General features: G+C 42.9%; 1 protein-coding gene and 1 long non-coding RNA gene across 3 annotated transcripts in view; one reads left to right on the forward strand and one right to left on the reverse strand.

Moving 5' to 3' along the window:
• LOC132382031 (immunoglobulin superfamily member 21-like) overlaps positions 1 to 23,741 on the forward strand; it is a 405,374-nt gene that overhangs the window by 303,976 nt on the left and 77,657 nt on the right. The window lies entirely within an intron of this gene.
• On the reverse strand, positions 627 to 22,085 carry LOC132382034 (uncharacterized). Its single transcript, XR_009508183.1, has 3 exons — positions 21,863 to 22,085; positions 20,641 to 20,809; positions 627 to 1,138 (listed from the first exon to the last, which is right to left on the reverse strand). It is a non-coding gene; the product is annotated as an uncharacterized LOC132382034 (long non-coding RNA).

Below are 23,741 nucleotides of genomic sequence, written 5' to 3' on the forward strand. Positions count from 1 at the left end.
ATTCATATTTGCATTTACACAGTTTGTTATCCATTGATCCTGTTTGCAGTTACTATTCTATAGATTTGTTGTGTATGTCCGCAGGGAAAATAATCTCAGGGTTGGATGTGGTGACCTGTCTGTACTCTGATAATAAGTTTTGCTTTGTACTTTGTGTCGAATTTACACGTGAAGTGTCAGTGTCAGATGCAGCAGGGTAACAGACAGTCCAAACCATCAGGTCTACACCAATCATCAACCACCCATTTTCACCATTCCAACATCAATCCTTTCTTCATTCACTCACACTCTCATCAGCTCCCAGGCTGGACCACTCAGCCACATATTCGGGGCAACTTACAGCAGCCCATTAACCCACACGCTTTGGGATGTGGGAGGAGATTCAAACTCCTGACAGACAACAGCTGAACCTGGGTTCAGGTTGAACCTGGGTCTCTGGCACTATGGGAGAGTGGTTCTGTTAGCTCTGCCACTGTGCCACACACCTTCGCAGGACTTTCCGGTTTAAGATGGTGCTGGTGAATCTCAGCAACTTCTGGCTGCTGGCTGACAAGAAAAAGGAAAACAACTATATATTTTCTTATCCGCATTTATTCTGGCAAACGATCATTGCAAGTAATAGTCTGCGACTTCCCTTTGGACTTGGAGACAATTCGATGTGGTCGAATCGAGGCAAGCTGAGATGGTGAATCCCTCACCAAGAGCGAGCAAGACACGAGGTTCAATTGACTTAAGCACTGGGCCGAGTCGAGGAGGTGAGGTCCAGGGGCCAGTGCATATCAAGACCACTGAACCAGGTACTTAGGCGGTGATTTAGGTGCCATGCCAAATCAGAAAGGGCGGATACAGGTCGAATCGAGTTGGCGGAATCCGGGCCCCAGGGTGTATCGAGGTGACTGTTTGGGCATTGATTTAGTTGTTGGGTCAGATTGAAAAGGTCAGCGTGTTGGGGTTCAGCTCACTGCTCCATGATGTTTACTCGACTCTGCACCGAACTATGGGTTTTGGACTCTCCTTGCAGTCATCAGTTCAGAATGTTATTTACTGTTTGCATGATTTGTTCTTTTTGTCTCTGCACAGTGGCAGTTTAACGGTCTATTTTTATTGGTTCTTTTGGGTTTCTTTGTTTCGTGGCTGCCTGTAAGGAGACAAATGTCAAGGTTGTATAATGTATACATACTTCGAAAATAAATGTACTTTGAACTGTGAACTTTTGTCAGTGATCTCAGGAAGATGCCCAAACATGTGTCTCTAACAAAGACAGCTGAAGTTTAGAATCAAGATAGAAATGAGCTACAAGAAGCAGTTCTACACACAAAGTGCTGGGGGAATTTGGCAGGCATGTTTTGGGCCTGCTGAGATCCTCCAGATCTGCAGATTTTCTCTAGTTTGTGGCAAAAAACAGCAAGTTATGTTTCCCAGAACCAGTAGCAGGCCAGTGTGTGTGTGTGTGTGTGTGTGTGTGTGCGCGGGCCCTTAACTCCTGGTGGAGTTGTTGGGGCACCGTCACGACAAGCAGTTTGTACCGATCTTTTTAGTGATTGCTCATCGTACGGGCATGTCTTGGGCATCTGAAACCTGGCGGAGCCCATCCCCCTCCAGGTTTTTTTTACGAGGTGTAGTTGCTAGCACCCAGGCACGGATGGAGAGCCGGCCGGATTCGAACTCGGAACCTCTCACCCCGAAGTCCAGTGCTGATGCCACTACACCACCAGCTCTCTTGCTCCTGCTAACTCATGATATTCTGGAAATTGCGGCATAGAAACAACTATTTACATAGCTCATCTGTCCATGAGACTGCTTATGCCCCATTCCAATCTCACCCAGTCCTCTTCACATCACCCCATTGTGAGGGCCTTTTAACCCTCATAACTCTCTTTAGCTGCACTTACCTGAAGCAACTCTGTGTAAACGTGTCATTGAGCATAATTGACCAACAGAGATGAAGAATAAGTGGAGAGTTCCCAAGCTCCATTGACATCGCTAGAGCCAGATTCAGGCGACATCTGTCAGAAATTTTTAATCATGATGTATGGTGAAGCAATAATCTGCAGTTTTTGTTTCTCAGAGCCAACAGACCTGCAGCTCCACTGGGCCAAGGGTCAGAGCCGCGCAGCCCCAGAGTCATTTGCCGTCCATCTGCCCTTCACCTGCTGGAAAACTGGCACTTATCCGTAATTTGTCCAGACTGTGGGATATTCGCTAAGCTGGGGTTCCAAGCTGTTTCCCTGTCTTCAGCCCTGGGTTAGGAGATGAGACTTTCCCACTTTCTGTGCAGCAAATGAGTGACCTCTATTAAAGTAGATTATTTAACAGAATGAAGTTCAGTCATTGCTTCATCTTGGTGCCAGTTACCTAACTTTAATCTGGCAGTGATACAGAGTATTATTATTGAAATCAGGAGGATATTAAATAGAGATTTACCAGATGTGGGCACATGTCCCATTTTTCTGTGCTGCGGCATGTTGGGATTTTGATGACATTGACATTCAAATATTACTAGAAACTGCAGCCCTCAACAAAAAGTTGCTGATTAACTCTGACAGGGAAAGATAGAGTCATAAAGAGATACAGCACAGAAACAGGACTTCTAATTCAACACTATCAATCACAGTTTTAGTCCTACATTAGTTCAATTTTTTTGCTCTTCCCACTTTCTCATCCGCTTCCCAGATTCCATCATTCACTTGCACACTAAGGGGCAATTCACAGCAGCCAGCTAACCTTCCAGCCTACGTCTCTAGGATGTGGAGGTAGCCCGGAGCACCTGGCAGAAACCCGGATGGTCACAGAGAAAGCCCGCACCCTCCATTGTTGATTAGTAAGGGTGTCAAAGGTAACGGGGAGAAGGCAGGAGAATCAAGTTGAGGGAGGGGGAAGATCAGCCACAATCAAATGGCGCTGCAGACCTGGTGGCCAAATGACCTCATTCTGTTCCTGTGTTAAACACTGATTGCAAACAGTGATTCTTGCTTTAAATTTGCTCCCTTTAAGGACCACCTGAATAGGTACTCGCTGGGTTCCAATAAACATACACGGTAAATCAATCAAACGTAACTTGTTCGCCCCACTTTTATCGGTCTGTACACTTTGCAATGGACTTCGTCACCGATAAAGGACTCTCTGAGTACAGAGGATTTACACTGATAATGACGACAGTGTGACAGAAATTCACCGTCACCCATATGACTGCACTACCGGACTGAGCCTGTGAAGCTGATGATAGATGGCACGGAGTCTGAGGTGAGACCGGAACACAAGGACAAAAGGTGGCCTCTGCAAAAATTCACTTTGAATAAGCAGGCAGGCCGAGAAACTGTTGGAGTGGAAAGCGGTACAAGATAGCGGCTTGGTCAGTCTGGTGTCACTGGTTATAGGTGGAGCAGACCGAGATGATTTTCGGATTAACGGCACCATTGAAATATAGAATGGGGTCAGAAATCCTTGAACTTGGAGCTGTACATAAATACCCTGGCCATTCTGGTATTAGAGAAAGGGCCAGATACCTGGGCCATCCAACTAACTTGCCCCACCATAGACAAGCAGAACTTCAAAACCTGTTGGTGCTGCCCTCTAGTGTTCAATCAGTGGAATGACTAGCTGGATTGTCTGTGTCTATTTGTCTGTGGACTGCTAAGATCTGCTTGTTCTTGCCAATAACACCCATACACCAACAATTTAAAGCACATGTCACTCAGAGATTTGGGTTATATATTTTCTTGTGTGACTGTATGTTTACTTGCTGCCTAGTATGTGCCTTGTGCTGCGAATGCCTGTTGGTAAAATGTTTTGAAACCATGGCCCCAGAGGAACATTGTTTCATTTGGCAGTATTCATGGGTATTCATGTATGGTCAAATGATAATTAAACTTGAACATGAGCTTGAAAACCAAGCAATCCATCATTTTTGGAGATTGTAACAAGCATGAAACGAAGGCTCAAGAGATATGATGGGAAAGAAGATGCAAGATTGTGGACTTAAGAATTCTGGAGGACCTCATGGATTACATCTTGTTTTATAATTTTGTGTGCTGGTTGTCTGATGACAACATCAAGCATGAGTGGCGAAGCATACCAGGTCGGCTGCAAAAAGAAAGCAACCTAACTGCTGGAGGAACTGAGAGAGCCAAACAGCATCTGCGGAAGCAAAGTGATGGTCAGTATTTCAGGTCAAAACCCCGCAACAGAACTCAGAGCAGAGAGGGATATAAGCCAGTGTGTAGAAGTGAGACAGAGGCTGGTAAACCAGATGACGGGTGGATGATGGCCACATGGAACCAGGAGGGAGAGTGGATAGGAAAGGTGAACCGAGGTTGAGGCATGCAAGACTCCCTGTCTCCTCTCCTAACAACATTCTACAGGAGCGTCATCGAGAGTGTCCTGTCTGGCTGCATCATTGTGTGGTGTGGAAGCCACCATAACCTACAGAGGATAGTAAAAACTGACAAGAGGATTACTGAGGTCTCCACTTCCCCTATTTGTGGCATTTACTGGAAGCGTTGTATACAAAGTATTGTTGAGGACCTCTACCACCGATCCCACAGTCTCCATGACCCATTACCATCAGGAAGGAGGTACAGGAGCTTCAGGACTTGGACTGCCAGACTGGGTAACAGCTTCTTCCCTCAGGCTGTGAGACTAATGAATACCCTGCCGCCACTGAAGACACCAAGCTGTTTACTATTTACCTGTGCTGCACACTAAATGCACTTTGAATTATATTTTATTAGCTGATTTCTGGTGCTATCTTGTTCATGTACCATGTGTGAAACATGTTTTGTGGGTGCATAACGATCAGGAGGAATGTTGTTTCATTTGGTTGTATATATGTACAGTCAGATGACAATAAACTTGAATTTGAACAGATCATTAAGGAAGACCGGCAATGAGAGAAGCACATTTTGAATTGTCAGCATGCCATCAATGGTGATAAAAAAAACTACTTAAAAATTAGTGATGAATAATGAAGACATTAATATGAGCGTATACATGGCAATAGACTGTTTGATTCTGGGAATGGTTACGTTGACCTTGAAGTTTAGGAAGGTGCCATTGGCAATGAACACATTAAAGTTAAGAACGCATTCTGATTAGACTTAGATGCAGTAAAATTGGAACAAGAGAGCTTTGAGCATATTCTACCATGCAATACTATCAAGCCTGATTATCTACTATATTTCCATGCTTTATTCCCACTCTTTTCCCACACTGTAGTGTCAGGGAATTACGTGACATAGAAACAAGGTCTTTGACCCTCCAAGTCTGTACCAACCATTACATTAATACTACACAAATGCCACTTATTCTCCCCACATTCAGTTCAATTCTAACATCCCACCAGCATTTGTAGTCAACAATTAGCCTACCAGTAGGGCCTTATGATATGTGAAGAAACCAAAATACCCGGAGGAAACGTGATCGCAGTGTAAATACTGAACCCCCACACAGACTGTGCAGACGGAATCAGAGTGTTTGGAGCTATGAAGCAACAGCTGCTCTCGCCGTGTCACCGCTGTCCCTTGATGCCTTCTGCATCTACAAGTTTATCTACCTTCCTTGCACATGCATGCCATTCCAACTGCCTTTCCTCTCCCCATACCAAACCATTTGTCCTCAGCCTTTTTCACTACCACAGTGAGATCAAGCACAAGCTTGAGGATCAGCAAACAAGAGAAAATCTGCAGATGCTGGAAATCCAAGCAACACACACAAAATGCCGGAGGAACTCAGCAGGTTGCTACTAGGGTCGGAGGGCAGCAGAGATCGCAGAGTTGGAGCAGTGAGAGAGGGTTTCACTGGACTCCTGTCGAAGGCATCCCTGAAGAAGAGACTTCGCAGTATAGTCCAATCACAAACCAGAAAAGATCTGCAGATGCACAAAATCCAAGCAACACATACCAAAATGCTGGAGGAATTCAACAGGCTAGCTAGTATCTATGGAGCAGAGTATAATCAACATTTTGGGCCAAAACCCTTCAGCAGAACTGGAGAAAAGAAGTCGGAGCAGAGTAGAGATCACAGATGTGGAGCAGTGAGAGAGCGTTTCACTGCATTTCATTTTGCACTGAACTTTGAACTTTCCACTTTAACCTGGCCTGTATAGCCCTCAGTGGTAATTAGTTCTAGGTTGATCATCTTGACTGAATAAATATCTCCTAAATGATTTACACATACTGCAAGGCCATCACATGTTGTTCTCAACCTCTCAGCAAAGGGAAAGGTCCTGCTCAGCTTTGGACTGTTCAGCCCTGTCAGAATTTTACATTAATTAGTTCTTGAATTCCTCTAACTTTGCATGAATAAAGACTTAGTTGATGTAATATCTCTTCATGTGGCAATCTCACTATCTCAGGGATCAGGGTTGTTGTATTACTTGTATTGCAAGCATATCCATTTTAGGCAAGACCAAAGCAGTAAACAATGGTCTAGTGGACTCATCAAAGCCCTGCATAACTACAGCAAGACATCCTTGTTCCAATTCTCAACTCTGCTTGCTTTGTAAGCTACCAGAGAAGTTGCCTTGTTAACCACCACCTGCACTTTCAAAGTTCAAATTTCAAAGTAAATTTATTATCAAAGTACGAATACAGTATGTTACGACTTACTACCCTGAGATTCATTTTTTAGTGGACGTTCACAGTTAAATACAAAGAAACATGACAAACTGCACGCAAGGACAGACAAGCAGCCAAAGTGCAAAAGTCAACAAATTGTGCAACAACAAAAACAGAAAAAAACAACCAAAATAATAAATAAGTAAGCAATAAATGTCAAGAATATGAGTTGTAGAGTCCTGAAATGTGAGTCCAGAGGATGTGGAATCAGTTCAGTGTTGGGGTGAGTGAAGTTATCCCCTCTGGTTCAAGAGCCTGATGGTTGAGGGGAAATAACTTTTCCTGAACTTGTCTCTTTCAATGACATTTTGTACAGATACTTTTAGGAAATATCAGTTAACAGATTTGATAAACTCACTGAAATTCCTTGAGGAACCGACTGGGAGAATAAATAAGGAAAAAAACCAATAGGTGTGGTGTACTTGGATCTTCAGTCAGTCTTTAAAATCTCAGATAAAAGGTTAGTGTGTAAAATTAAAGTGTATCGTGTTATAGTGGTAAGGACTGAACATTGGAATCTCAGGTTAGTGTATGGTGTATCAGGTAGATGGAACTCGTCAGCCTGGGAAGACAGTCCACCTACGAGAGGGAAGACTCTGATTTCAAACCTCTGCTGCCTTGTGGCCATACCCAGTCATGGGAAAGGCTTTGGGAGTAAACCCTGAGGACAAATCCGGAGCTGGAGTCCCTAAGGCAGTCCGACGTTGTCTTCAGCTTCGCTCTGGCAACTTCTGTGACAACACTGGTGCCAAGCTGTATCGGCCCTTGCCCTTCCCTTGGACAACATCGGTGTCGTGGAGAGGGGAGACTTGCTGCATGGGCAACTGCCAGTCTTCCATACAACCTTGCCCAGGCTGGCGCCCTGGAGAGGGCACAGATCCATGGTCTTGCGAGACTAACGGATGCCATACTTTGATAATAAAATTTACTTTGAACTTTGGTTGGCAGACTAGAAGCAGCCAGCAGGAGTAGATGGCTCTTTTACAGGATGGCAGTCTGTGACTACCAGAGTGATTAATGTTTCAGCTCCAGCTACTCATAACAGATCCCACGACTTGGATGAGGGGAGTTGCGAATTGTGAGGAAAATGCAAAGAGGCTAAAAAAGCGATAGAGACAGATTGAGCGAGTGAGCAAAAAATTAGCAGATGTATTATAATGCAGATAAATGTCATGTTTTCCACTTTAGTCAGGAAAAGAGTGAAAGGCAGCATATTACTTAACAGGTGTTAGATTGGGAGGAGTTGGCACTGGGCACAGAGCTTTGAAATTAAAATGGAAGGAAGCAACAGTGGTTTGCATGGGTGAGTTGGGCCAAATGGCCTGATTCCATACTGTACAATTCTTTGATACTCAGAGATGTAAGGAATGAGCAGTGCTCCATGATGGACAAAAGGCAAGGCAAGGGTTGGAGTTGTTCATTATGAGAACTGACCAGCTCTGTGCACGTTCAGTCGTTGAAAAAGCTGAGAATGGATTGGATTAACATTGGTTCTGTTGCAAGGAGGAGGGATTGCTGTTTGATTGTTTTATGATTTGCTTTTTAGCTGCTTCAGCCCAACTTTGTGGGCCAAAGGGCCTATTTCTGTGCTGTACTGCTCGATGCTCTGTGTAACTTACTTCACATGAGATCCAGGTGATGTTTAAAGAAAATTCAGGAAGAACATGAAGGTGTGCTTCAGGAACAATACACTCAAACGTGTGTCAAACCAAAGTATTACAAACTCAGACCTAAACCATATGCATTGAACACTCAGCAAGAAGCAGAGCTAAAAGAATCAAGCAACATTGGGTACTGGTGTAAGTGTTGGAGTGATCCAGCTTTTTTTACTGATATTCTATATGGGTTTGTTGACTTGTGTGTGCGGAGACTGGGCATCAGGCCTCGGCGTTGCGGGGGGGGGGGGGGGGCGTCAGAAACCTTATTACATGATTGTGTGTGACTGTTGGTAATGTGCCTTTGAACCTTGACCCCATGGTAACGCTGTCTCGATTGGTTGTATACATGTATGGTTTAATGACAATTAAAACACCTACTGGAGTTTATACTTGTTTACCAAGTTACTGGTTGATATGTTATCAGCACCAATAAAATTCCAGACCAGTATGGATTAGATGCTGCAATGGGTTCAGCATTTCCTTTGTGTAATCAAAATAACATTCTCATTTTAATTGCTACGGTGAATAAAAATATTCAGAAAGTAGGACAAGTACTCAGAACGATTCATTGATATTTATTAGTAAACTTTATAAAAAAACAAATGTGTCTTTGGGGAGAAGAAAATTATTTAATTTGTGTTTATGAGTGGCTGAGTTCTGGTCATCAGTTGGAGAGAAATTTACCCACCGTTATCAGAAGCAGAGTATAAAAAGCAACAGATATTTCTTGGTAGGATCCAGTATCATGTCAAATTTATGTATGGCCTTGGGCCACAGAGTCATTCTGTACTCCACCAGATGCAGAAATGGTAACTCACAGGAGACTGAATGGAATTGGGTCTCTGGTGTGAGAAGAACAACCTAAATCTGAACATGGAGAAGACCAAGGAAATCATTGTGGACTTCAGAAGGGTGCCGATGACTCCCCCCCACCCTCCCCCCACTTGTGAAGACATGGCTCCTCTGTAGAGAATTTAATGCACCAAGTTCCTGGGAGTTCATGTCATGGATGACCTCAATATCTCCTCCCTGAAGAAGAAGGTACAACAGCACCTCCACTTCCTAAGGAGATTGAGGCAAGTGAAGCTTCCTGCCCCATTTTAGCCACATTTTACAGGAGCACCATTGAGAGTGATCTAACAAGTTGTATCTTCATCTGGTATGGGAGCAGCCAAGCATCGTACCAGAAGACCCTACAATGGACTGTGAGAATGACTGAAAGGATCATAGGGATCTTTCTGCCATCCACTGGGAACATTTATCAAGTGAGTTATGCACACAGGGCCCTTAGGATTCCAGCCACCCATCCAGCATCCTCTTTGACTTTCTACCATCAAGCAAGAGACCCCAATGCATAAAAAACAGTGGCCAGGATGGGAAACATTTTCTTACCTCAGGCCATTAGGCTCCTGAAATCCCTGCAACATCACATTTGAAGTGTCACTGGTTAATCTGCTCTGTCCCTTCCAATATTTAAATTATGCACTTCAGTTTGTTTACTTATATGCAATTCAGGGGTCGGCAACCTTGCTGCCTCTGTGGGCCGGATCGGATATCAATGAGTGGACGGTGGGCCAGATAAATGCCATAAAAAACTTGAAATATGGGAATTATTCATTTAAATACATCTAGTTATGTTTTGCCTCAAATTAATGAATAGCACATGCTAGAAAATCATTTATGCTTAAGGTTGCCTACCCCAGGTGTAATTCACCTGTAGATTTTATCCTTACTTTCATAAGTTAGTATGTGCTATGTGTGTTACTGTGCTTTACACCCTGGTTCAGAAAAACATTGTCTCATTTGATGGTATAGATGTATATCGTGAAATGACAATAAACTTGACTTGATTCTGTCGCAGTGGAAAGGGAAAACAGTTCAAGCAGCTTTAGCATAATGGTACAAGACAGATAGAGAAGAGATGTATCCTTTTTGTGTCCTGAGATCTCCCAGAAGATCAGAAATGAGTGATTCAGATATCAGTAAAATAGTAAAGGTATACATTTCCAAGAATTATCTTTCTGATGATTCATGAGAAACTCAGGAAAGTCCATATAGACAGTTGCTAACAGAGCATAATACGTAGGAGAACAGCAAGGATGATTTTGAGAATGAAGGTGTTCCTGAAATGATTTTGACAATAGTTCATACTTCTAATGAGGTAAGCCAACTTTGATCAGCCAAAGATGGATGATACTCCAACAATAACAGCTCAACGAAAGTTCAGCGAAATTCCTACTTCAAAGTTCAGAAGAATGGAAGAGCATGTTAAATTTGTAAATACATTTGATCAGCTTATATTTTACTTCCAAGTGGAAATAGGGCAAGAGATCTAATAAAATATTGGTTATAAATAACACTTCAGCCTGTCAGGCCTTTTAAGGATTGTGTCATGTGACCACCTGCTTATTGAAGTACAATAATGTGCTTGTAAAGAATCCTTGAATACACATCTTGTTGGAGCTCAGTTGTATTTTACATATTTGATTTTCTTAGCTAAGCAATGCAACTAACTTTGATAAAAGACTCAATGAGTACCTCTAACTTTTGAGCCATTATCACAGCCCATGAGGCACAAGAAAGATCTGCTCTCTAATCCTGGAGGATTATGACCTCCCCTTCAGTCAATCACTGATGTCACATTGGTGGGGACTATGACAGATGACTGCAAGAAATTATGTTGTCATTTTGACTCAAAAATTTCACACTGTATATGTTGACAGTATATAAATTCAGACAATGAATAGAACATAAAATTTATAGCAAGGAAAACAAAGTTATTTTACTCAAAAAGCATCTGTTTAAAGAGGAAAGAGGACTTACAGTGTCTGCTCCAGAAAAAAATGCCAAGTGGAGTACAAGTACATATGAATCATGTGCATCAAGCCAGTCACAATGGCAGACCTTGATTGACAGAGGAATTACCCAATCAATCCTACTCTGACTGGTTCCAATTTTATCACTAAGTACTCTTCTTTACAAGTTATTGATCTTCTTTATCACAGGGATGACCAGGGATAAATCAAACAACCCTCTTGTTCTTCTTGATTCTGAGGAAACACATTGTCTCTGGTTTATGCTTCTCCAGGCTAAAGGGCTTTGGTATGAAACCCAGAGCAACAGTTAGTTCAACAGAAGGCAGTGCTGCAGAATATACAGAGGTGTTTGATTTTTGTGTGCAAGCGTTTATGTGGAGGTATAGTGATGTGCCACATTTATTCTGGCATCTTCCCCCTTCCTCCTCTATCCAGAAGAAGGGTCTCACCCAAAATGTCTCCGTTTATTTTTTTTCCATAAATGCTGCCTGACCTGCTGAGTTCCTCTAGCATTGTGTGTGTGTGAGTGTGTGTGTTACAGGAAGGATGTTCTTTTCACCAGTGAAAATGCAGATCACGGAACATTTCCAAACCAGATATAGCTCCACAGAGAAGCAATAAGAAATGCTTCATCCGCATACCCACTCTTGACCCACTGCAGTCCTTCATTGTGTTACTGAGGTGTTTTGCCAGATCATGGGTAATTCTGAGGATAGGTTCTTGTCAGTACCAAAATAATTTCACCCATTTCACAAGACTTTAGTGTACTGTCATATTTTTTCAATGCTCTTTATGTTTGAAAGTTAACAAGTATATTAAACAAATATTTAACAGACTCAAGGAGAAGGCATTCAGATCTAAACACCACAGAGCATCAATGATTTTATAGCTCCCATGACAGTTCAATGGTGATGCCTCCGATCAGAAGCAGTGAGTTTGAAAGTGAAAGCTACCGATTAGTCTTCCCGACCCCCAGTGTTATGAATCTGATATTTCAGTGGCAGTTTAGTGCTACAGCATTTGTCTCAGAAAAGACCTTAACATGAGTTCATGTACCTCTCTAATCTTGCCCTTCCATGATCAAACACACCCACTGTACGTGGTGGCAAGTGGGTGCGTATGAATACAACATTTTAATCTTAGACACACTTTATATAAATCTGCTCTATTCTTTCTGTTTGGTTTGGATTTGAAGCCATATTCTAGAACTGAGAGGAATGAATTATCTATTCTAATTGAGAAAGGCAATCTTAATCCATCTGCCCAGGAAAAGCAATGATAATTGCACAAAAATGTCTTTAATGTTCTCATATCAGTTTAACATTAGAAATTTTCTAAGCCATTAAAAAGGAAGTCACTGGGATCCAGTTACTGCTGATTAATATAAGTGGAAAGGTAATTGGGATTTAAAAGGGGAATATGACAGCATATGCTTCTAAATCTACCAGCTAGATATATAAATGTTGAAAATTTATGAAACATCTTGGGAGATGTGCATAGATGAAGAGCACTATTAAGAAGGAACATATCAATGAATGGAAAAGAAAATGTGGGACTGGAAGGTGAGGTCTGCAATGAGGAAGCAGGGAAGTAAAGTAACGTTGAGAAAAAATATCTGCATAAAGGAAGGCTCAGAAGGAAAAGGTATTTAAGAACTTTGACCGTAAAAGTACTTAGGTTTACAAAGTTGGCTGGGGGATATTACAACATGTGAAGTACTTTGCGACTAAAGGAGAAAACAATTAGCTTCTGAGTGACGAGGTTTGATTTGTACAAAATAAAGTTAGTCTTATTTCCCAAATAAATAAATATCATCAAATATTTCAACATAAATGTTGGCAGATTTTCAAGCACCTTGATCACCATGTCATTGGGCGTGGGAGCTTTACCTGCCAGGGATTTTTATCCGTTTCCTATTCAGGGACGTCATTTGCATCTGGAGCAAACTTTGCATGATGTGAGTAAAGGACCACAGCGCAAAGGACAGATGCTGCCGAGTACACACTAGGAAGTCATTACTCTGCTACTTCCGTAACACATGGTATAACTAATCGTGCATGTGTTCTTGATCTTGCCCACTTCATGATGTGTGTCACATACCAGCTGCGGCGTTGCTATGGCCTATCAAAATTGCTCTAAGTTCATGTGTACTTTTTTACCTTATTTCTCAACCTTGTTCTGCACAATAGCTGTGGAGCAGGTTAAGCAGCTATGGATGATTCACACTGGAGGCCTGCAGAGGGCCGGGTCTCCCATGGTTGAAACACCACGGCTCAGTGTGGACACAGCATGGAGAGCCTCCTTACAGAGGCAGGAATGGGTCCAACTCCAGGGCGGTCGTTTTCTCTACCTCTGAAGACACAGACCCCATTTGTTTTGTGCAAGACCTTGCTTCCTGAGGTCCATGCTCCATTGTTGTAATTTGATACGTGAGTACAGGCCTCCAGATTAACCCAATCCTTCCCACATATCATCTGCTTTTAACCAAGGAGCCATTTTATTACATTTAAAATAAGTAGCAACTGTAAAGTAATGGATATCATCATTAACCACCCAATGGGTGAAGCAACACTATCAACCTCACTGGTTCACACAATGACCTTCAGTATGCCTGCAATGTATAATACCCTGTAAGATCTATTGGATACCTTATTACATTCAACAAACATGAGGAAACCAATTGTCAGGAAATATAGAGGACTGGCACAAAAGCAGAGCAGCAGAGATGGGTTAGTAGTGAAAGATGATTTTTACAATAAACTGTAAAATGATAAGCCACGAGGGTCCATGAAACAAGAGAGAACAGGTACGAAAACGGGTACTTTCATTCAGAGATGAAAGGGTTACCGTATGAGGAACATCTGGCGGCTCTTGGGCTGTACACACTGGAGTTCAGGAGAATGAGGGGGGTCTCATAGAAACATTCTGAATGTTAAAAGGCCTGAACAGATTAGATATGGCAAAGTTATTTCCCATGGTAAGGGATTCTAGGACAAGAAGGCACAACTTCAGGATTGAAGGACGTCCATTTAGAATGGAGATGCAGAGAAATTACTTTAGTCAGAGGGTGGAAAATCTGTGGAATTTGTTACCACAAGCAGCTGTGGAGGCCAACTCATTGGGTACACTTAAGGCAGAGATAGACAGGTTCTTGATTAGCATCAAAGGGTGTGGGGGTGAAAGCAGGGGAGTGGGGATGACTGGAAGAATTGGATCAGCCCTTGATTGAATGGCGGAGCAGACTTGATGGGCCGAATGGCCTGCTTCTGCTCCTATGTCTTTGGTATAAACACCACAGGCAACTAGGCAACTGAAGCCTAAGAGCAACTGGTTGAGGCTGCTGGTTTGCTGAGTGAACAAGGTCCTCTGGACCATGCCCTTTCCAATTGACCAAGGACTGCACACCCTGCTATGATGGTGTGCTATCATCAATCAGCGAACCATGTGCGCTGAACCACCTTCCACCATCCTAGGTTCTGGAGGGGCGGTCTCAGATTGGTTGAGTGGTCCGTAGACAATGGGCTAAGGCAGCACACGTAGAAGGTAGGTATGATGCTGAGGGATGGTGGCAACTGGAGCTGGTAAGTGATTGGATTGATGCGATGGCTAATCTTGAAGGAGCCATCGAACGAGTGTGAAAGCTTCCGGGAGGCAGTGCGCAGGGGCTGATCTGCGATGGGCAGCCATACATGATCCCCAGACCAGAGTAGTCTGGCTGGGTGCCACCACAGGCAGTTGGCCTGCCAGCAGTAGGTGCAGTTGACAAGGAGGACAGCCCTCCATGCCCTCTTGCAATCATTCCAACAGTGGCGAATCAGGGCTCTGGTGGACAGGACCTTCACTATTAGCTCCTCCATGGGGAATAAAGGGGTTGATAGTCATGACATACCCATGGCAGAGGAGGTGTGTAGATTGTGGAACAGCTTGGCCCAGAGCGGATACTTCTTCCATGTGGAATGATGGAGGCAGTGAAGCTTTGTAGAAACTTCTTCACTTGTTCTTTCTGACTGACAGTTCATCTGCAGATGATAGCCAGGGGACAAACTCACTGAGGTAGTACAGAAGAAGGAACAGAAGACTCACCAGAAGAGCGAGGCCCCAGTCCGACACTATGTCCTGTCGGAAGCCGTGGAGGTGAGCTACATGTTGGAGAACCAGATCTGCCATTTCATTGGCTGATGGAAGTTTGGGAGGGCAATAAAGTAAACCGACTTGGAGAACCAGTCCACCACTGTCTTGAGCACCTCGGCCCATCAGATGGTAGAAAACCCATGAGGAAATCCACAATTATGAAGGACCACGGAATTCAAGAGACTGATTGGGGCCACTGGTTGGAGGAATTGGACTGGGCACATTGAGGGCAGGGAGTAATGACCTGATGTATATCTGCAGTCCTGGTTAACCAACTGAATCATGCCTAGGTGGCCAGAGAGGGAGGAGGATTGGGCCCACTGGAGTGCCTCAGAGCACATGGCTGCCCTGTGGTTGTTAGGGGCATCAGCCCGAGCAGTCTCACAGTCTCGTGTTGTAGGGCCTGGGGGATCTGGTTCTCAAGGTCCCAAACAATCATGGCGAGGATCTGGGAGGATGGAATGATAGACTGAGGGAAGATCTCCATTTCAGCTGGGTCGAACTGTCATGACAGGGCATCTGCCTCAGCGTTCTTGGAGCTGGAGACGTTGAATTTCTCAGAGCAAAGAGCCGAGCGAGCCTGACGTGGGTTGAGTTGGCGGGTCTATTGTATGGATATAAGGCTCTGGTGGTCAGCCCAGATCCAAAGTGGCTCGACGTTTCCCATTAGCCAATGTCTCCATTCCTCCAAGGCCCTCTTGATGGCAAGTAACTTCTACTCCATAACTGCACTATGTAGAGTTGAAATTGCACAGGAAGGAGGCACACAGGAAGTGTGTGTCTTACCATCTGATCCTCGCAAGGAGAGGATGGCCCCTGCGCCCATATCAGTAATGTCTATCTCTACTCCAAAGATCCAGAGGGGTTCAAAAGGCAGAGAATAGGAGGGTTTGGTGGAGCTCTTCAAAAGCATGGTTCGCAGTAGCATACCAGGTTAGCCACAAAGGAGATGACTTGGTAAGACAGATGAGAGGGGCAACAATTAGCCTGTTGTTTTGGATGAGATGATGGTAGAAGTTGGAGAAGCCTACGAAGCGCTGTGGCTGTTCAACTCAAAGTGAAATTATACTGTTGTAAGCATAGTAGTGTGCAGTGAATTTATAAATTCGTGAAAATATTGATTGCATTTTCAGTGCTTGTGAACAATAAACAAATACGTTCTGTTTATTTTTATCTGTTCCAGAGTGCCAGGAAATGTAAAGGAAGCTTGACTCAAAAACAGAGTAGTAGAGATGGTTTAGAAGTGAGTGATAACTTTAATAATAAACTGCAAAATGACAAGCCATGGGGGGGGGGGGGCACAAAATGAGGCAGAACAGATGCTAAACATCACAGGCAACAAGGCAACCGAAGGCTAGGAGCAACTGATTCAGGCTGGCTGGGTTGCTGAGTGAACGAAGGTTGTTAATGAGAGCTGGGTTCAAATATACTGCAGGTGATGAGTTGGAAGTGAATGCAGATGACTCCTGTTAGCTGGGTGGAGATTAAGAGGTGTTTGGCTGTGCAGATCTGACACCATTGTTCCTTATTTTTGTTTAATTATTTGCTTTTTTTTTGAGTTTTAGGCTCTTTCATTTGGTGGGTCTGGATTCTGAGAAATGGGCGCAGAAATGACACTGAAGTATAACATGCTTCTATCTTTTCATCCAGGCAGCATCAAACAACCCTCAGACAATTATATTTAATACAGAGGCAATGCTAGGTTCTTTTTACCTTCCTCAACCTCAGAAGATATTTACAGCAGTGTAATGGAACCACTTTTCACAACCTTGTACGTAAGCTCAGTAAATGTTAAGTTTCTCATGTTTTATGGATGAATCATTAATCAACGGCATTGTTTGCTGTCTCAGGTGGGCACAAACAATTGCCACTGAAATGGCCAATATTCATAAGACCACAAGACCATAAGATTTAGGAACAGAAGTAAGTCATTTGGCCCATGGAGCCTGCTCCGCCATGCAATCATGGGCTGATCCACTTCATCCATTCATCCCCACTCTTCTGCTTTCACCCCATACCCTTTGATGCCCTGGCTAATCAAGAACCTATTTATCTCTGCCTTAAGTACACCCAATGACTTGGCCTCCACAGCCGCTTGTGGCAACAAATTTCACGGATTTACCACTCTCTGACTAAGGTAACTTCTGTGCATCTCAGTTCTAAACGGTCATCCTTCAATCCTGAAGTCATGCTTTCTTGTCCTAGAATCCCCTACCATGGAAAATGACTTTGCCATATCTAAGTTGTTCAGGCCTTTTAACATTTGGAATGTTTCTTTGAAATCCCCGCTCATTCTCCTGAACTCCAGGGAATACAGCCCGTGAGCTGCCAGACATTCCTCATATGATAACCCTCGCATTCCTGGAATCATTCTCATGAATCTTCTCTGAACGCTCTCCAATGTCAGCTTATCCTTTCTAAAATAAGGAGCCCAAAACTGCTCACAATACTCCGTGTGGTCTCACGAGTGCCTTATAGAGCCTCAACATCACATCCCAGCTCTTATATTCTATACCTCTAGAGATGAATTCCAACATTGCATTCGCCTTCTTCACCACCGATCCAACCTGCAGGTTAACCCTTAGGGTATCTTGCACAAGGACTCCGAAGTCTCTTTGCATCTCTGCATTTTGAATTCTCTCCCCATCTAAATAAAATCTGAAATCTAAATAAAAATCTGCCCATTTATTTCTTCCACCAAAGTACATGACCATATACTTTCCAACATTGTATTTCATTTGCCAGTTCTTTGCCCTTTCCCGTAAACTATCTAAGTCTCTCTGCAGACTCTCTGTTTCCAAAACACTACCCACTCCTCCAGCTATCTTTGTATCATAGACAAATTTAGCCACAAATCCCTTAAGTCCAAATCAATGACATACATTTTAAAAAGTAACGGTCCCAACACTGACCCCTGTGGAACTCCACTGGTGACTGGCAGCCAGCCAGAATAGGATCCCTTTATTCCCACTCTCTGTTTTCTGCCAACCAGCCAATGCTCCACCCATGCTTGTAATTTCCCTGTAATTCCATGGGCTCTTATCTTGCTAAGCAGCATTATGTGCATCACCTTGTCAAAGGCCTTCTGAAAATCCAAGTATACCACACCTACTGCATCTCCTTTGTCTACCCTGCTTGTAATTTCCTTAAAGAATTGCAGTGGGTTTGTCAGGCAGGATCTTCCTTTCAGGAAACCATGCTGGCTTTGGCCTGTCTTGTCATGTGCCTCCAGGTACGCTGTAATCTCATCCCTAACAATTGATTCCAACAACTTCCCAACCACTGCTGTCAGGCTAACAGGTCTATAGTTTCCTTTCTGCTGCCTCCCACCCATCTTAAATAGCGGAGTAACACTTGTAATTTTCCATTCATCCGGTACAATGCCAGAATCTATTGAGTCTTGAAAGATCTTCGTGAATGCCTCCGCAGTCTCTCCAGCTATTTCCGTCAGAACCTGAGGGTGCATTCCATCAGGTCCAGGAGATTTATCCACCCTCAGACCATTGAGCTTCCTGAGCACCTTCTCAGTCGTAATTTTCACTGCACAAACCTCACTTCCCTGACATTCCTGAATGTTCGGTGTACTGCAGACGTCTTCCACTGTGAAGACTGATGCAAAATACGCATTCAGTTCCACTGCCATCTCTGCATCTCTCATTACAACATCTCCAGCATCATTTAGTATTGGTTCTGTATCTATCCTCAATTCTCTTTTATCCTTTATATACTTAAAAAGCTTTTAGTATCTTCTTTGATACTAGTCACCAGCTTCCTCTCATAACTCATGTTTTCCTTCCGAATGACCTTAGTCTCCTTCTGCACGTTTTTAAAAGCTTCCCAATCCTCTATCTTCCTACTAGCTCTGACTTCCTTGTATGCCCTTTCTTTTGCTTTTACTTTGGCTCTGACTTCACTTGTCAGCCTCAGTAGTGTCCTTCTTCCCTTTGAAAATTTCTTCCTATTTGGAATATATCTGTCTTGTACTTCCCTCATGTCAGGAACTCCAGACATTGCTGCTCTGCTGTCCTTCCTGCAAATGTTCCTTTACAGACAACTTCAGCCAATTCTCCTCGCATGCCATTGTAATTCCCTTTATTTCACTGAAATACCAACATGTTAGATTTTATTTTTTCCCTCTCAAATTTCAAAGTGAACTCAATCATATTGTGATCACTGTCGCCTAAGGGCTCTTTAACCTATTATCACTGCCGGATCATTGCAAAACAGCCAATCCAGCACAGCCGATCCCCTAGTGGGCTCAACAGCAAGCTGTTCTAAAAAGCCAACCCTTAGACATTCTACAAATTCTCTCTCTCGAGGTCCAGTATTGACCTGGCTTTCCCAGTCCACTTTCATGTTAAAATCCCCAACGATTATCATGACATGCCTTTCTGATATGCCTTTTCTATCTGCTGCTGTAATTTGTAATCCACATCCTGACTGCTTTTGGAGGCCTGTGTACAACTGCCATTAGGGTCCTTTTACCCTTGCCATTTGGGTCCTTTTATCCTTGCCATTTCTTAACATTACCCATAGAGACTCTACACCTTCTAATCCTATGTCATCTCTTTCCAATGATTAATTATTATTTCTTATACACAGAGCCACCCCACCCCGTCTGCCAACTAACCTCTCTTTCTGGTACATCGTATATTCTTGGACATTCCATAAGTATCATAAAAGATGCCTGCTAATTAGGAAACTGCTATGTACATGAGCATGGCCAAGTGGTTAAGGCGTTGGTCTAGTGATCTGAAGGTCACTAGTTCGAGCTTCAGCTAAGGCAGCGTGTTGTGTCCTTGAGTAAGGCACTTAACTACACATTGCTCTGTGACGACACCGGTCCAAGCTGTACCGGCCCTTGCCCTTCCCTTGGACAACATCGGTGGCATGGAGAGAGGAGACTTGCAGCATGGGCAACTGCCAGTCTGCCATAGAACCCTGCCCAGGCTTGCACCCTGGAAACTTTCCAAGGCACCAATCCATGATCTCTCGAGACTAACGGATGCCTATTTGTTTACATGAGCCTGCAATTAGACATATCTCATATTACAATAATTAATACACTTCAAAGATATTTCATTGACTATAACCATGGTGTTAGGAAAAGGGTGACTGATTCCTGAGATTATGAAAAGCGTTTTGTGCTGTAAATAAAAGTCAATCTTGGTGAAGAGTTGATTATCTAAGCTGGACTTGAATACAGGCTTCAGTAGTTAAGTTCCAGCAAATACTTAATTAAATATCTAAGTTATTGGTTGACGCGTAACAATTTACAAAGAGTGAAATATATTCACCATAAACAGTCTACACAATACTGAGATATCTTCAGATGGATAGCACTAACAAAAGGGAATATTTAAATTTTATTGTTTAGAAAGGGTATTGTTTGATAAGGGGCAACAAATAAAGACTCAAAACCTGAGTTTGCAGAACTTCCAAACTGGCACAGCTCACTTGATCCACGGCATCGTGGCAATGAGCACCACAGTATTTCAGCTCAGGGAGTTCCAGAGGTCGAGTTCTCTGAGGAATCTGTGGGTCCTCCTTGTGGAACACGTGGGTTTTCTCCAAGTGCTCCGATCTCCTCCTACAGTCCAAAGACATACCTGGTTGGTTAAATGATCACTGTAAACTGTCCTGTTATTAGGTTAGGGTTAATTGGGTTTGTCAGGGTTTGTGAAGTGTGGCTCAAAAGGCCAGAAAGGCCTTCTCCGCACTGTATCAATAAATAAGATATTAAATAAACCCTGAGAGACAGTTGGAATCATCTTAACAACAGATGGAATACATTTAGTCAAGTGTCTCGGTCACCTCTGATGCTGGACTGAATTTACTCCTTGTGATTAGGAAACTCGTGGACTCTGGGTAAGCTGATGGGAATATGGGATTAATAAAACATAGAAACATAGAAAACCTACAGCACCATTACAGGCCCTTCGGCCCACACATGCTGTGCTGGAAATGTACTTACTTCAGAAATTACCTTGGGTTACCTATAGCCCAAAACATGTAAATGGGTGCTGATGATAAGCACTGACTTGGAGCTTCTTTCCATATGTGACTTTATGAGTCTGGGACAAGAACTGCAAGCTGGACTACAAAATAGACTAATGATGTCAAAGAGACATATAACTGAATCAGTGCAGAGGCACCTCCTTACAGTGCCTGAATATGTTTTAAAAGTCCTAGAAATACTTCATGGAATACTATAATCAAACTCCTGAACCAATAGTGCTTGGAACTGACACGGTGCAAAATGGATTATATCTCAGTCCTTCATGCTAACGTCCTTCATCTTGATGAGCGCAGCAAAAACAGAAGAAAGAGAGGAAAAAAAAGCCTCTCCTCACGTCCTGGCTGGGTGCATCAGTAAATCTCCATCCATCAGGATGACAAAAACCTGTTGACGCAAATCCACACAACACATGCCCGGAGTAAATTCCGGCCGTCCCATTTTTCTCTGCTAACCAAAGAGACATTTCTGAACCAAAATTAGATCGTGATGAATTGACTTAATATGACCCAATTTAAAGCAATCAGGAATGCCTTTCCAATCTCCCACGGATCCCGTAGGCGGTTATCAGTGACACACAGCAGGTAGGGAAATATCAAATTCCGCAACTAAAGTTAAATAGCTTACCTTCCCAGAGATCTTAGCAGAAAACGGCCATTCCTCGCACGCAGGAGAGTTCAGGATCTTTGCTAAACACTACAGGGTGGTTTCTTGAAAAATCAGGTAACTATTGTCTGTAGATTGAAATGCCGCTGTTTAAAAAGGTAAACTTTGTTTTAATAAGAAAGTATTTCAGTTATTTCTTTCAATTATTTCCAAATGTTTGTATTGTTCACAGTTGGTGTTTGATCTGTGAACTGCAGAGAAGTGTGAAAGAGTAACAAGATAACAAAACATGTCAGTAGTTCTGTTAACCTACTCTACCAAATATGTTGCCAAAGAGCTGCAATGGATTTAGACATACATTCAATAGCCACTTCATTAGATTCACCTGTACACCAACCACCTGCTCATCAATGCAAATATCCAATCAACAAATCGTATGGCAGCAACTCAATGCTAAAAGCATGCAAATGTGTCAAGAGGTTCAGTTGTTCAGGTCAAACATCAGAATGGGGAAGAAATATGATCTAAGTTACTTTGACAGCAGAATGATTGTTGGTGGCAGACCAGGTGGTTTGAGTATATCAGAAACTGCTGATCCGGGATTTTCACACATGACAGTCTCTAGAGTTTACAGAGAATGGTGCGAGAAACAAAAAACAACCAGTGAATGACAGTGGTGTGGGTGAAAATACCTTGTTAATGAGAGAGGTCAGAGATGAATGGCTGGACTGGTTCAAGCTGACAGGAAGGTGACAGTAACTCAAATAACCATAACGCGTTACAACAAAGGTGTGCAGAAAAGCGTTTCTAAATGCATGACATGTCGAACCTTGAAGTAGATGGGATACAGAAGCAGAAGGCCACTTTATTAGGTAATAAGTGGTTTCACTTTCCTAAACGCCTGTTGACTCTGCTCATTCATGTCATTATTTTGTTCATTTTGAGCCTTTATTATACACTCCAGCAATTTTAATACCTCTGAACACAGGCTAACAGGTCGGTCGTTATTGGGTACCTTCCCGTCTGCAGGAATCATTCCAGAATCCACAGGTCCTCCTCGGCATATGAAGGCCAAACTTATTTAGAATCTATATTTGCAGACAAGGATCTAGGAGACTATTGAGGTGGATTTGCGGGTTGCAGGGATCTCCAGTCATCTGGGAGCTCAGTTCACAGCTACACTTCTAACTCGCAAACTGTCCAGGTTACAAGTAGCTCACAGGAGCAGAACCCTGCCGTAACATGGGGAGAAACCTGCTGTGAGTTTTGCAAGACGTTAACCAACGGACCCATTAAATCTATTCGCAACTCTTTCAGAACTCAGGGATGCTGAACGTCAGTTACTTGGGATTCATTGGCTCATTGGTTCATTACTTCTTCTAGTATTTCTTTACTAATGTTATCATGCTTTTATTTCCTCATTTGCACTGGTCCATTGGTCTGCCAGCGTTTCTGGAAAGGCTTTTGTATATTCTTCTGTGAAGACAGGCATAAAGCATTTGTTTAATTGTTCTACAATCTTATTCTCCATTACAAATTCTCCCATCTCTGTCTCTGAGTCACTAAAGTGTCACAGATTGGTGTTGAAAGCTGCTTGAGAAAAAGGCAGAACCCAGACTCTGGTGGGTGGGAAAACGTTTGTGAAGGCTTCGACAATTGATAACTGACAATTGACAGATGTGTGGTACTTCATACATGTACGATAAAATAATTAGTAAAGATCAAGATTCAGGATGGTTTAATATTACTTCCTGTATACAAGGGTTAGGAGAATGAAATAATTGTTACTCTGGATCCAACGCAGCACAACAAAAACCCATGAAGGATGAAGAACACAATAATAAAAAACACAATAAATATTAATACATAAGATAGCTTGTATGAATAGATCAATTGTATA

Source organism: Hypanus sabinus, chromosome 27 (assembly GCF_030144855.1).
Source record: "Hypanus sabinus isolate sHypSab1 chromosome 27, sHypSab1.hap1, whole genome shotgun sequence".
Classification (NCBI taxonomy): domain Eukaryota; kingdom Metazoa; phylum Chordata; class Chondrichthyes; order Myliobatiformes; family Dasyatidae; genus Hypanus; species Hypanus sabinus.